Source organism: Bidens hawaiensis, unplaced genomic scaffold, assembly GCF_021521415.1.
Source record: "Bidens hawaiensis isolate Kalapana, Puna unplaced genomic scaffold, B.hawaiensis_p1.1 tig00011955_1, whole genome shotgun sequence".
In the NCBI taxonomy this organism is placed as follows: domain Eukaryota; kingdom Viridiplantae; phylum Streptophyta; class Magnoliopsida; order Asterales; family Asteraceae; genus Bidens; species Bidens hawaiensis.
The window spans coordinates 403727-415916 of NW_027491959.1; the positions used below are offsets into that span (position 1 = coordinate 403727).

The 12190-nt window shown below is 37.1% G+C and overlaps 1 pseudogene across 1 annotated transcript; it reads left to right on the top strand.

Moving 5' to 3' along the window:
• The first annotated feature begins 3973 nt into the window (after positions 1-3973).
• Positions 3974-6417, top strand: LOC143539623 (tropinone reductase-like 3; annotated as a pseudogene). The gene is made up of 5 exons (XR_013136472.1): positions 3974-4120; positions 5605-5739; positions 5825-5950; positions 6052-6155; positions 6394-6417. The product of XR_013136472.1 is annotated as a tropinone reductase-like 3 (transcript).
• The last annotated feature ends 5773 nt before the right edge of the window (positions 6418-12190 follow it).

The following is a 12190-nucleotide window of genomic DNA, read 5'->3' on the forward strand; positions in this document are numbered from 1 at the left end:
TCACAAGGTGACGGATACGGATATGGGTTTGACAGTGAATTTGAGGGATATGAAGTGGAAGGTTACTACGTGGGAGGTGATGGAATCCAAAGGGTAAATCCGGAAAGTTTTGTTTATGGTCAAAGGCAACAATCGGAACCGTTGCAAGAGCTTAATAGACAACCACCACTGGTTGTCCAACAACAAGCTCCACAAAAACCGGTTGTTATTCAACAAGTTTAACCGTCACCGATTATTCAACAACCACAAGCTCTACAAGAAGGGCAACAACAAGATCAACAGTTTCAACAACAAATTCCCCAACCACAGTTTCAACAATTTGCACCTCCAAGGCCCGTTTATAGGCAAATGGGTCAACCAAGAGTACCAATGGGGGTACCAAGAAGACATGCAAGAGAGATGGTAAGGGGTACTGAAGCTCATTTCCGACCGATAATTACTAATAACCCATCTCCGGTGGTTATTCCTCATAATCAACAAGGGAGGACATTTGAAGTGATAACTAATTCCCTCCAAAGTTTACCAATGTATAAGGGTCTAGCAACGGAGGAACCATACTTTCATTTGGAGGCATACGACTCTATTTGCAACAAGATTAGGGGTCAAGGTTTTACATCGGATGAGGTTAAGTTGGTCTTATTTCAATTTTTGTTGGAAAACAAGGCGAAGAGATGGTTTTACACATTGCCTTCCGCATCCATCTATACTTGGGCCGAGATGCAAAAAAGATTCTTGGAAGAATTCAACACGGCCCAAAAGACCAATGATGCAAGACAAAGTTTAAGAACCTTCCAACAACAATCGGGTGAGATGTTTCATGAAGCATTCGAGAGGTTTAACATGATGATTAAAAATTGTCCTCATCACGGTATTGCTTTATGGGAGTTGTTGAATGCTTTTCATGAGGGGTTGAGTATGGAAGATGAACGGATTTGAGGTCGATCACAAATGGTACATTCGGTACCAATTATGAACAAGATGATCGGGCATATTTGGAACAAATGGCGGTTACATCAAAGAGAAAGAGCGACGATTGATAGACCACAAGTGCAAGACGTGGAAGAAGGAGGGGTACACACCACTAATCAAGTAATTGATGTTTGTTCGAATTGTAACGAGTTGGGTCATGCTTCGGAGGTATGTGCGGTAGGTCAAGTACAAGTAGAAGAGGTGAATGCACTTCAAGGAGGAGGTGGTAGGAATTACAATATGAACTCCAATACTTACCACCCCGGGTTGAGAAATCATCTGAATTTTCAATATAGAAATCCGGCTACTCAATCCAACCCGAACTTTCAAGGAAATCAAGGAAATTTTGTTCCTCGCCAACAATATAATGACCAAGGTAATTTTCATGGCGGAATAATCAATGGTTCCAAGGTCATGGAGGTGGTGGTCAAAGTGGGTCCGCGGGTCAAGGTTCATCAAGTGGAAATGAAGTTATGGACATGTTGAAGATGATGCAACAAGATATGCAACGGAGAAATCAACTTGATGAAGCTCTACAAAAGATGAAGTTCGAGATAAAGTCATTCAATCATTGACCACACAAATGGGTCAAATTGCAACTGAAGTGTCAGAATTGAAGAAAAATAAAGGCCAATTTCCAAGCGACGCTAAGGTAAACCCGTCCCATAGTTCATCTCGTAACGTTCCTATAAATCATGTTAGTGTGTTAAGAAGGGGTAAAGAATACAAAAAGGATTTATCAACGGGTGTGGTTGATGGGGAAGTCGAGGACATTACGGATAATGAAAGTGATAATGAAATTGAAACCCATAAACCCACTAAACATATCACTTTTGAAAAACCGTTACAAAATCCGGGTCAAACTTCAAATTTAAAAGATAAAAACAAGGAAGTCGAACCAAATGTAGTTCTATTTCCTTCAGATTTGCTTGACCCGGGTAAGAAAAATGTAATTGTTAAAAGGGGTACTCAAAAGGAGGATATGTGGGAAGTGGTTAAACCGGTAATAGTGAATTTACCTCTACTTGAGGCAATAAAACAAGGGCCCGCGTATGCTAAGTTTTTAAAAGAACTATGCACTCAATAGAGGCAACAAAAGGTGCCTAAACGAGTGGATTTAACTGAGCGGGTAAGTGCAGTTTTAAAAGGAGATCTTACCCCTAAGCTTCAAGATCAACGCTCTTAATTAATATTCAAGTAGGCGATTTTCAAATGTCTAGGGCGTTACTAGATCTTGGGGCCGGAGTAAGCATTCTCCCGGGGGGGGGGTATATGACCAATATGACTTTGGTCCTTTGAAACGTGTTGAGACCACGGTTGTATTGGAAGATTTGTTTCATAAACTCCCTGTGGAATCGTGCGGGATGTAATTGTGAAAGTGGAGGATTTTTATTATCCTGTGGACTTTTTGGTGTTAGATTATTCATCGGGTGACCCAAGTCAACAACAAAATGTTATTTTGGGTCGACCATTTTTGAACACTGCCCATGCAATCATTGATTGTAGATTTGGTACTGTTGACATGGCGTGTGGTAATCGAAAAATGCGCCTTAATGTTTTTACTAACGTTGCTAATTCTTTGAGTGGTGAAGAATGTTTTATGGCAGATTTGGTGGATCATTGTATTCCTCATGAATATGATGAAGATTGTGTGGAAGCTTGTATTTGTGATGATTCTGAACAGGTACACGTGTGTGCTTTGAGAATAGAAGAACAAAAACAGGATGTCTTAGCTATGCAAGAGGGAAGGCCACCATGGACACATCAATTTGAGAGCTTGCCAACGAAGATCAATTCGGACACAAATCCGTCTTTCGAATATACACCAAAGGTTGAATTGAAGGAACTTTCAAGTCATTTGAAGTATGCATTTTTCGGGGAGAATGAAACCCTTCTGGTTATCATTGCTTCTAACTTGGAGGAATAACAAGAGAGGGCGTTGGTAAAAGTGTTGGGAGCACATAAGGCTGCCATTGGATGGACGCTTGCGGATTTAAATGGTATTAGTCCTTTGATTGTTATGCATAAAATAATTACTGATGAGGAGGCTAAACCAACAAGGGAGACTCAAAGACGGTTGAACCCGAATTTGCGAGAAGTGGTGAAAAAGGAGGTTATCAAGTGGTTGGATGCGGGGATCATTTATCCCATTTCAGACAGTGCATGGGTGAGCCCGGCACAGGTAGTACCCAAGAAAGCCGGCATCCAGGTAATTAAAGATGATTATGGTGAACAAATCTCCACCCGACGGGTAACCGGGTGGCGAGTGTGCATTAATTATAGAAAATAAAATAATGCAACCTCAAAAGACCATTTTACGTTACCATTCATTGATCAAATAATTGAAAAACTTTCTGGTCAAAAATATTATTGTTTTTTAGATGGATATTCGGGTTACAATCAAATTGCAATTCATCCCGATGACCAACACAAGACCACATTTACTTGTCCATATGGTACTTTTGCCTTTAGGCGAATGACATTTGGACTGTGTAATGCCCCGACCACTTTTCAAAGATGTATGATGAACATCTTTTCTGACATGGTCGGGGAGTCACTTGAAGTTTTTAGGGACGTTTTTTCCATTTTTGGCTCGACTTTCGAGTTTGGCTTAATGATTTAGAAAAGTTTAAAGCGTTGTGTTGAGACAAACTTGGTGTTGAGTTGGGAAAAAAGTCACTTCATGGTGCAAGAGGGCATTGTGTTGGGTCATGTGGTGTCAACTAGGGGAATGAAAGTTGATCAAGCTAAAATAAAAGTAATTTCATCTTTACCACCCCTGAAAAATGTCAAAGGGGTGAGGTCATTTTTGGGACATGCCGGATTCTATAGGAGATTCATCAAAGGTTTTAGTGCAATTTCAAAACCTTTACGTAATCTCTTGTTGAAGGAAGTCCCCTTTGAGTTTACTGATGAATGTTTGCAAGCTTTTGACAGTTTGAAGGAAAAGTTAGTAGAAGCACCCATTTTACAATCACCGGATTGGTCAAATCCGTTTGAAATCATGTGTGATGCTAGCGATAGCACGATTGGAGCGGTATTGGGTCAAAGAGCGGAGAAAAATCCAGTGGTGATATATTATGCGAGCAAAACTTTATCTGAGGGCTCAATTGAATTACACCACTACCGAAAAAGAGTTACTTGCGGTGGTGTATGCCTTGGATAAATTTCGGTCGTATATTTTTGGAAGTAAAGTTGTGGTGTACTTGCGGGGTGTTTGTTTTTTTCCTAAATGAGCTTCCTGGCCTCTTTTTTCTGCGCCACGCAGACCACGCGCAGACATTAAGGCTAGCAGACCGTTTGTTTTCCGGAAAACAATTCATTTAAAAAGGTCAGCGCGCCCTCGTCTTGGCGCATACATGGAACGCCACTTCTCACCACTTCTAAACTTTTTCACCTGTTCAAAAAAAATCACGTTTCTCTCCACAACCCCTGCCGATCATATCTCCCAACCCCCTTCCCGTCACCCCCTCTCCCCACCTCCGGCGCCGCCCTCCACCCGCACCTCCGGCGCCACCCTCCGGTGCCACCCTCCAGCCCCACCTCTATGTGTGTGCGTGTTCTGTTAGGTGCAAGGAAGAACGCGTGAGTCCATTTGCAATTCTTCCAAAGGTTGAATGCAGGTGGAATTGAGACTGAAATCAAGAGTCCACATTGATTCTATGTTAGAAAATCATCAAAGGTAATATTCCATTAGGGTGAATTGATTTGGGGTTACTTTTATTTCTGTCCTGATTTTCAAAAAATTGTATAAAATCAACTGTAGCTCCGATAATGGTGTACTATATATGGTTTGAAAACCCTACGTGCCTAGTTTCTATAGAATTTTAGAAGAAAGAAAAATATAGTCGTTAAGTGGGTCAAATCATCCTTTTACAGCAGCTGCACAGAGAGGAGCGGCACAAAAACAAATTATAAAAGTTTTATATAATATTAATTAGTGATGAATGGTTGTACACGCTTGGGTTAAGCTTGAAATATTGGTTTTGAATGGTTTATGGTACCTATTGAAGCGTGTTCAAAGTATTGAAATTAAACTAATATGATATTGTACAAGTTGTATGCAAACATGTCAAAAAGGATATATTTTGTTTGTGTTCAATCTCACCTTTAAGTTTCAAATGATATTGAATTTAGGGGTTTGGATTTAGTCTAAATTGGTTCGGTTCGGTTTCAAGTTGATTTGCGACCACATTTAGCTTAACGGGTCGTGTTTGTGTCGATCTAATGGGTCCGCGGTTGACCTGTTTAACCTTATTTATATTTACTTTTAAAAAATGTGATTTTGTTCGTTGCTTAAACTAACTGAGTTTTGTGTCGAAGTTTAAAAGATAAAAGAGAAATAAGCATCAGGTTTTATGGTTTGAACGTAATTATTTTTTGGTCTAAATTAATAGTTCTAGAGTATGAATATGAAAAATTAGAACAATTTATTTTGGTTTAAACGGTACGTTTCGTGTCATTCCGTGAAACTCATGTTGCGTTTGGGTTTATGACACGATTTTATGTTCGTTTTGTGTTCAGGTTTAACCTGCCAGTCCGTGAACACGACCCGCTTAACACCCTACTTGAATGCACCAATAACTTGTCGGTTATGGTTGATCGTGTAGCTTTCTTCTTTGCCTCTTGTTGCAGAAATACGGGGAAATAGATGTAGTAGTGTCAACAGTTGCTGCTAATCCCTCAGTTGATCTGATTCTCAAAATGCAAGAATCTGCACTTGACAAGCTTTGGGAAATCAATGTTAAAACCTCTATACTGCTTCTTCAGGTAATCCTTGTTATTATTATTAAATATTAATCTTTAAAATCAAGAAATATTAGTCAGTAATCTTGCAATATGGAATTTTAAACAGGATGCATCCCCGCATTTGTCAAAAGGTTCATCAATCGTTTTCATTTCCTCTATCAGTGCTTTCCAACCGCCAGCTGGCTTGGCGATGTATGGTGTCACAAAGACTGCTCTTCTCGGTCTTACCAAGGTACTAATGCACGTTATTTACCATCATCCATAATAAATCGAGTCAAAAACTAAAATATATAATATATAATTTTAGTTTCTTTTATTGTGGTGCTTGTTTAGGCTCTTGCAACCGAGCTGGCCCCACATACTCGTGCGAACTGTGTCGCTCCCGGATTTGTGTACCTACACACTTTTCTTCATACATTACCAACAACAAGACCATTGTAAGTGTCTTTGTTCCTTGAATAATATTCTTGCAAAATTTTCATGTTTGAACTTTAATAAAATGTCTAAACTACCCTTATAGAGGAAGTCTCTGGAACCAAGATGAATACTTATTTGATGTTGTAATACCTTAGATGAGTCCTTAAATGTGGAACCAAGATGAAAGATCAAGCGCTCCGGACGGACACCGACACACAAGTTTCTAAGTCTAAATCATATTTTGTGGAATGTATTTAGGTTAATGTTATCGATACATTGTAAAAAGAGTCTTTAAGGTTGGAAAATGTTTTACTTAATTGGATAATTATTGTAAGTGTAAGATGTTGTAGACATCGAAACAATTTTTTTGAGACCTTATTTTCCGCAATAAAGTATTCAATAAAGTTGTTTAACAAATTAGGTGTTACATAAATAGAGAATGGTCGTTATTGGAAGTGGAGAGTAGATAAAAATGATCAAAAGGGAAATTAATTTCATTTTTGAAAAGTTAATAGTTATATTAAAATTAAAGATCAAAATATTTAACTATAAATTTAAAAAAATATATATATTATTGTGGCTTTATGAATATTATTATTATTTCAGCATTGTTTGATTATTATTTAAATTTCTATGTTGAATGACTTTTTTATTTAAATTTCAGCTTATTAAAAAAATTATGTTATATTTTAGCAGTCTGCAGACGTTAAAAAACAAACAGTCTTCTTCTTACAGACTGCAGAGGTTTTGTCCTCCTCTTCTTCTACAGATGCCTGCAGATGTGGTCCGCAGACCGCAGACATTTTATCTCTTAAAAAACAAACATCACCTTGGTGTTGAGTTGGGAAAAAAGTCACTTCATGGTGCAAGAGGGCATTGTGTTGGATCATGTAGTGTCAAGTAGGGGAATGGAATTTGATCAAGCTAAAATAAAAGTAATTTCATCTTTACCACCCCCGAAAAATGTCAAAGGGGTGAGGTCATTTTTGGGACATGCAGGATTCTATAGGAGATTCATCAAAGGTTTTAGTGAAATTTCAAAACCTTTAACCTTTATGTAATCTCTTGTTGAAGGATGTCCCCTTTGAGTTTATTGATGAATGTTTGCAAGCTTTTGACAGTTTGAAGGAAAAGTTAGTAGAAGCACCCATTTTACAATCACCGGATTGGTCAAATCCGTTTGAAATCATGTGTGATGCTAGCGATAGCACGATTGGAGCGGTATTGGGTCAAAGAGCGGAGAAAAATCCGGTGGTGATATATTATGCGAGCAAAACTTTATCTGAGGGCTCAATTGAATTACACCACTACCGAAAAAGAGTTACTTGCGGTGGTGTATGCCTTGGATAAATTTCGGTCGTATATTTTTGGAAGTAAAGTTGTGGTGTACTCGGATCATAGCGCGGTCCGATATTTGATGGAAAAGAAAGACGCAAAACCGCGTTTGATTCGATGGGTGTTATTATTGCAAAAATTTGATCTTGAAATCCCGGACAAGAAGGGTTGTTAGAATGTAGTGGCGGATCACTTGTCTCGGATTCCACTTGAGGGTGTTGATGACACAATGGAGATAAACGAACGGTTTCCCGACGAACAATTGTTAGCCACTGTGGTATGCCCATTTTGTGAATTATTTTGCAATGGGGGCTATCCCAAGTCATTGGGTGAAGAAAAGAAGACAACGCTTCATGGTCCAAGTGAAACAATATATTTGGGATGAACCGGAATTGTTCAAAATTGGGTCGGATCAAGTGATAATGAGGTGTGTTCCCGATTCCGAGGTGTTAGAGATTTTGACTCATGCAAATGCATCGGCGTGTGGGGGTTATTTTAGCGGTCACAAAATATACTACCGGGTGCTTCATTGTGGGTTTTATTGGCCCACCATTTTCAAAGATGAAAGTGGGTATGCCCGACATTGTTTAAATTGCCAAAAGATGGGTAGTATCTCAAAAAGGGATGAAATGCCAATGCAGCCGATTTTGGTGTTAGGGATTATTGATGTATGGGGCATTGAATTCACGAACCCGTTTCCAAACTCAAATGGATTCTTATATATTTTGGTTGCAGTCGATTATGTGTCTAAGTGGGTAGAAGCGGTTGCAACGAGAACTAACGACCATTCAGTGGTTTTCAAATTTGTTCAAGCAAACATCTTTGCTCGTTTTGGTATCCCGCGGGTTATTATTAGTGATGATGGGTCGCACTTCAAGAATTTTAATTTTGGAAAACTCTTAAAAGGGTACAATGTGAATCACCGAATTGCCACTCCTTATCACCCACAAACGAGTGGACAAGTTGAAGTGTCCAACCGACAAATTAAAGAAATTTTGATGAAGACGGTGCGGGTCGATAGGAAGGATTGGTCATCCAAGTTAGATGATGCGTGTGGGCATATCGGACCGCCTACAAAACTCCAATTGGTACAACTCCTTATCGGTTAGTATATGGAAAGGGGTGTCATTTACCAATGGAGTTGGCACATCGGGTATTTTAGGCGATCAAGAATGTGAATGTGGATTATAAAGAAGCGGGTGAATTGAGAAAGTTGAAATTGAATGAGATTGAGGAGATTTGGGATGAAGCATATGTATGTGCTTCCGCGTATAGAGATAAACTAAAAAAGGTCCATGATGCAAAGTTGAGAAAAAGGACTTTTGAAGTGGGTCAAAAGGTGTGGTTGTACAATTCAATGTTAAAGTTGTTTCTGGGTAAGCTAAAAAGTAAATGGATGGGTCCATATATCATCACAAGAGTGGGTCGGTATGGTGATGTGGAGATAGAAGATGTTAAAGACCAAACGAAACAAGTGGTGAATGGTCAAAGACTTAACCCTTACTTGGAAGGAAAAGACATCAATACGCTCGATGTGGATAGGGTGAGTTACTTGTTAAGCTCACCGGATGAGGAAACAAATTAAGAGGCCAAGGTATGTTGTATATTTTAGTTAGGTTAATTTAGTTTTTATTCAATTTGATTTTAAAAATTACCTTTCTCGTCTTAAAGTAAGTTCGACTCAAGTGTGGGGAAATTTTAACAAATATCTTTACCGTGTTGAGGACAACTCGGATTTTTCAAGGAGAGTAGGGTAATTTTTAATTTTTTGTTTTTGTAGGCTTTTCATTTTGTGTTTTTATAATTGTTTAAAAAAATTGATTGAAAATCTGCAGGTCCTACCGTAGCTTACGGTAAGGTGGAATAGTAAAACCTTACGCTGGCTCAAAACTTCCTTCCAGTGAAATTTTTGGTACAAGGCCACCATAAACTACGGTGGGCCCTGTAGCTGGAAGATGAGTTATATATATAAAAAATTACAATTATTCTACACCATATAAACGAGAATCTACTCTTTCACCACATATTTTAACCACCTTCTTCCTCATCTCTTCAAAACTTTCAAGCCCTAACTCCCCACTTCAAATTTTCATAACTTTCTCATCTCTTAACCAATTCAATCGATTTTTGGGTCTATTTTGGCTAGAATTTCACAAGGATTTCAATTAATCATTGTAATTGGAAGCATCTGTTGTTTTGCTGGTCGTTTTTGGAAAATTAAGTCCGAAAATTTGTGGGTTTTAGTTTATTTTGAAGCTTTGGTAATCTTCATCTTCTACAACACCAAGGTATGTAATTTATTTTCATTCTTGATGGTGTATTGCAATGGAATTGTAAGTTGTTCATAATTGTTTCTATGTCCACACTTACTTGAATTGTTGAATAATATGAATAGTGAGTTTGAATGGGTTATGGTTGAAGATGATTAGTAGGAATTGAAACATAATTATAGGAAAGTTGTTGGTCATATAATGGACATAATGCTAAAATTTTTATTTTTATTTTTGGAAAATTGTTTGAAAAATTGAATATGTGTCTAGTTGGCATCTTCAATCATAATGTTAAGCAAGTGTGGGGATGTATAAGGTTGAAAAGTGAATAACTTGCTCTTTTGTTGTTGTCTGTGTGTTCAGAATGGGTCGAAAAGGGAAGGAACCGGTTGGGTCTTCAAGCAACAACCAAAGAGAAGAAGACTAGTACTTCAAGCAGCACTACAAAAAAATGCCATATACTGACATACAAAAAATGCTACTAAAAAACTAAAAAGTGTTACTAAAGACTCCTGTAAGAATGTGTGGCACACTAAAAGAGTGTCACTAGAAGCGGTGACACTAAAGCCTTTTAGTGGCACTTTTTCAATATGCCGCACAAATTTTTTATACTTTTAGTGGCACAACTTGTGTGCCTTTAAAATGTAAGCCTAGTTACATATCTATACTAGTTTTAGTGGCACCTTTTTTTTGGCCAAAATCTAAAAAAAAAAAAAAAAACTTTTGTGACACAAATTTTGTGTCGGTAAAAACTGTTCTATTTAAATATATGTATTATTTTTAGTGGTATTTAACTTTGACAAATGATTTACAATATAAAACATACAATATAAAATAAAAGTTCAATAAACTTGTTAAAGTAAAATCATAATATTATAATTCAATAATAAGTTCAATCCGAAACATATTCCAAATGTTAGAAAAAATTGTGTAATAACATATTCCAAACTACAAAAGTGTATACGAGTCTTCACGTTCTTTTGGGTGAGAATTCTACTTTCATAAAACTTAGCTTCAAAACTTCTCATGATGTCTACTCTGCCATCATCAACCATATAAATAAGCATTAGTATTGACTCAATAAAGATATAATAGTTCTTAGTTTTATAAAACTCATTTCTCTTGTTTCAAAATAAAGACATATATAAGAAACTAGCCCCAACGCTTAACAATCAGACAAAAAACAAGATATTGTATGCGGCTGTTTATTCAGTTTTGTTGCATTTGAATTTGATGGTACCTTTGGGGAGACATTTGGAGCAACCACTCAGTGTAGCTTAGCTTCGTTAGATTATCAACTCTATTCATGGGCATTGGTGAAATATATTGTTGACGGTATTGCTAAATCAAAATTATTTTCATTAAAAAACGTGTGTATATAAAATAAAATGAATAAACTTTTGAGAACCAAATTACCCTTTTGGATAAAAAGACTTCTAGCAAATTGTTGGTAATGTTCCTCACTTTTTATCACTTGGATCTGGAATAAGGTCTACATCCCCTGCATGAGTCTTTTGTTTCACTGTTTTTTCCTTTATTTTATGGCTTTATGCAAAACTAAACAAAGAGTTTACAATGTTTTTTTACTCCAGTCTCTCTTAGTCATTATTAGTTCACCTAAATCCTCATTTCTCTTATTTTCAAATACTCGTTATCTTCTCCATTTAAATTTTGAGAATTCTTGTTAATTTTTGTCATTGGACCTGATCAAAGTCAAAAAAGTAACCAATGAGAATGGTCAAATTAGCTTATGAGCAATAAAAAATGACACATTTGGAAACAAAAGACCAGTAACTAGTACATTCACGTACTGAACTAATATTGTAAAGCTTTATAGATTGACAAGTCATGATTTGATTAATGATATAAAACTGATGATGCAGAAACAAAACTAATGGAACTGATTATGCAACACATATTCAAAACTAATAAAACTGATGATTTATATGACTTGTTAAAATAAAAAGTAATGGTTGAAACTATATCAAATGAATGAATCAACGACTAAAATAAGGGTGTTGAACAACAGCTGAAACTAAGTGAACCGTCTAAATCAAAGCACGTCCACCAGTTTGGCCCATTTGAGATTTATGCGGTTTGACGGTTTAATGAGGTTGACTTTTTTTTATTACTGTTGGAACATGCATGTATAGCCAATCTAGGGCTGGTCAAAAAGCTACACTGGCTCACGCCTCAATTTTTAAACATGTCGAGCCTGAGCAAATGTTAACACTCAAAATGCGTTGATCTTAAAGTCACAATGTATCTGTTATTCTCAATCCAAGTAACATGACAGAGAGAGATACAAACATGTAAGAATGAACCGAACTATCTAAGATATGTTTGTGAATTTTAAATGACCATATAACAAATCGGAGTTAATTACTACCATCGACTTTGTTGCATGTTCAATGAATCGAACTGGAGGTATATCAGAATCAACTATCCTA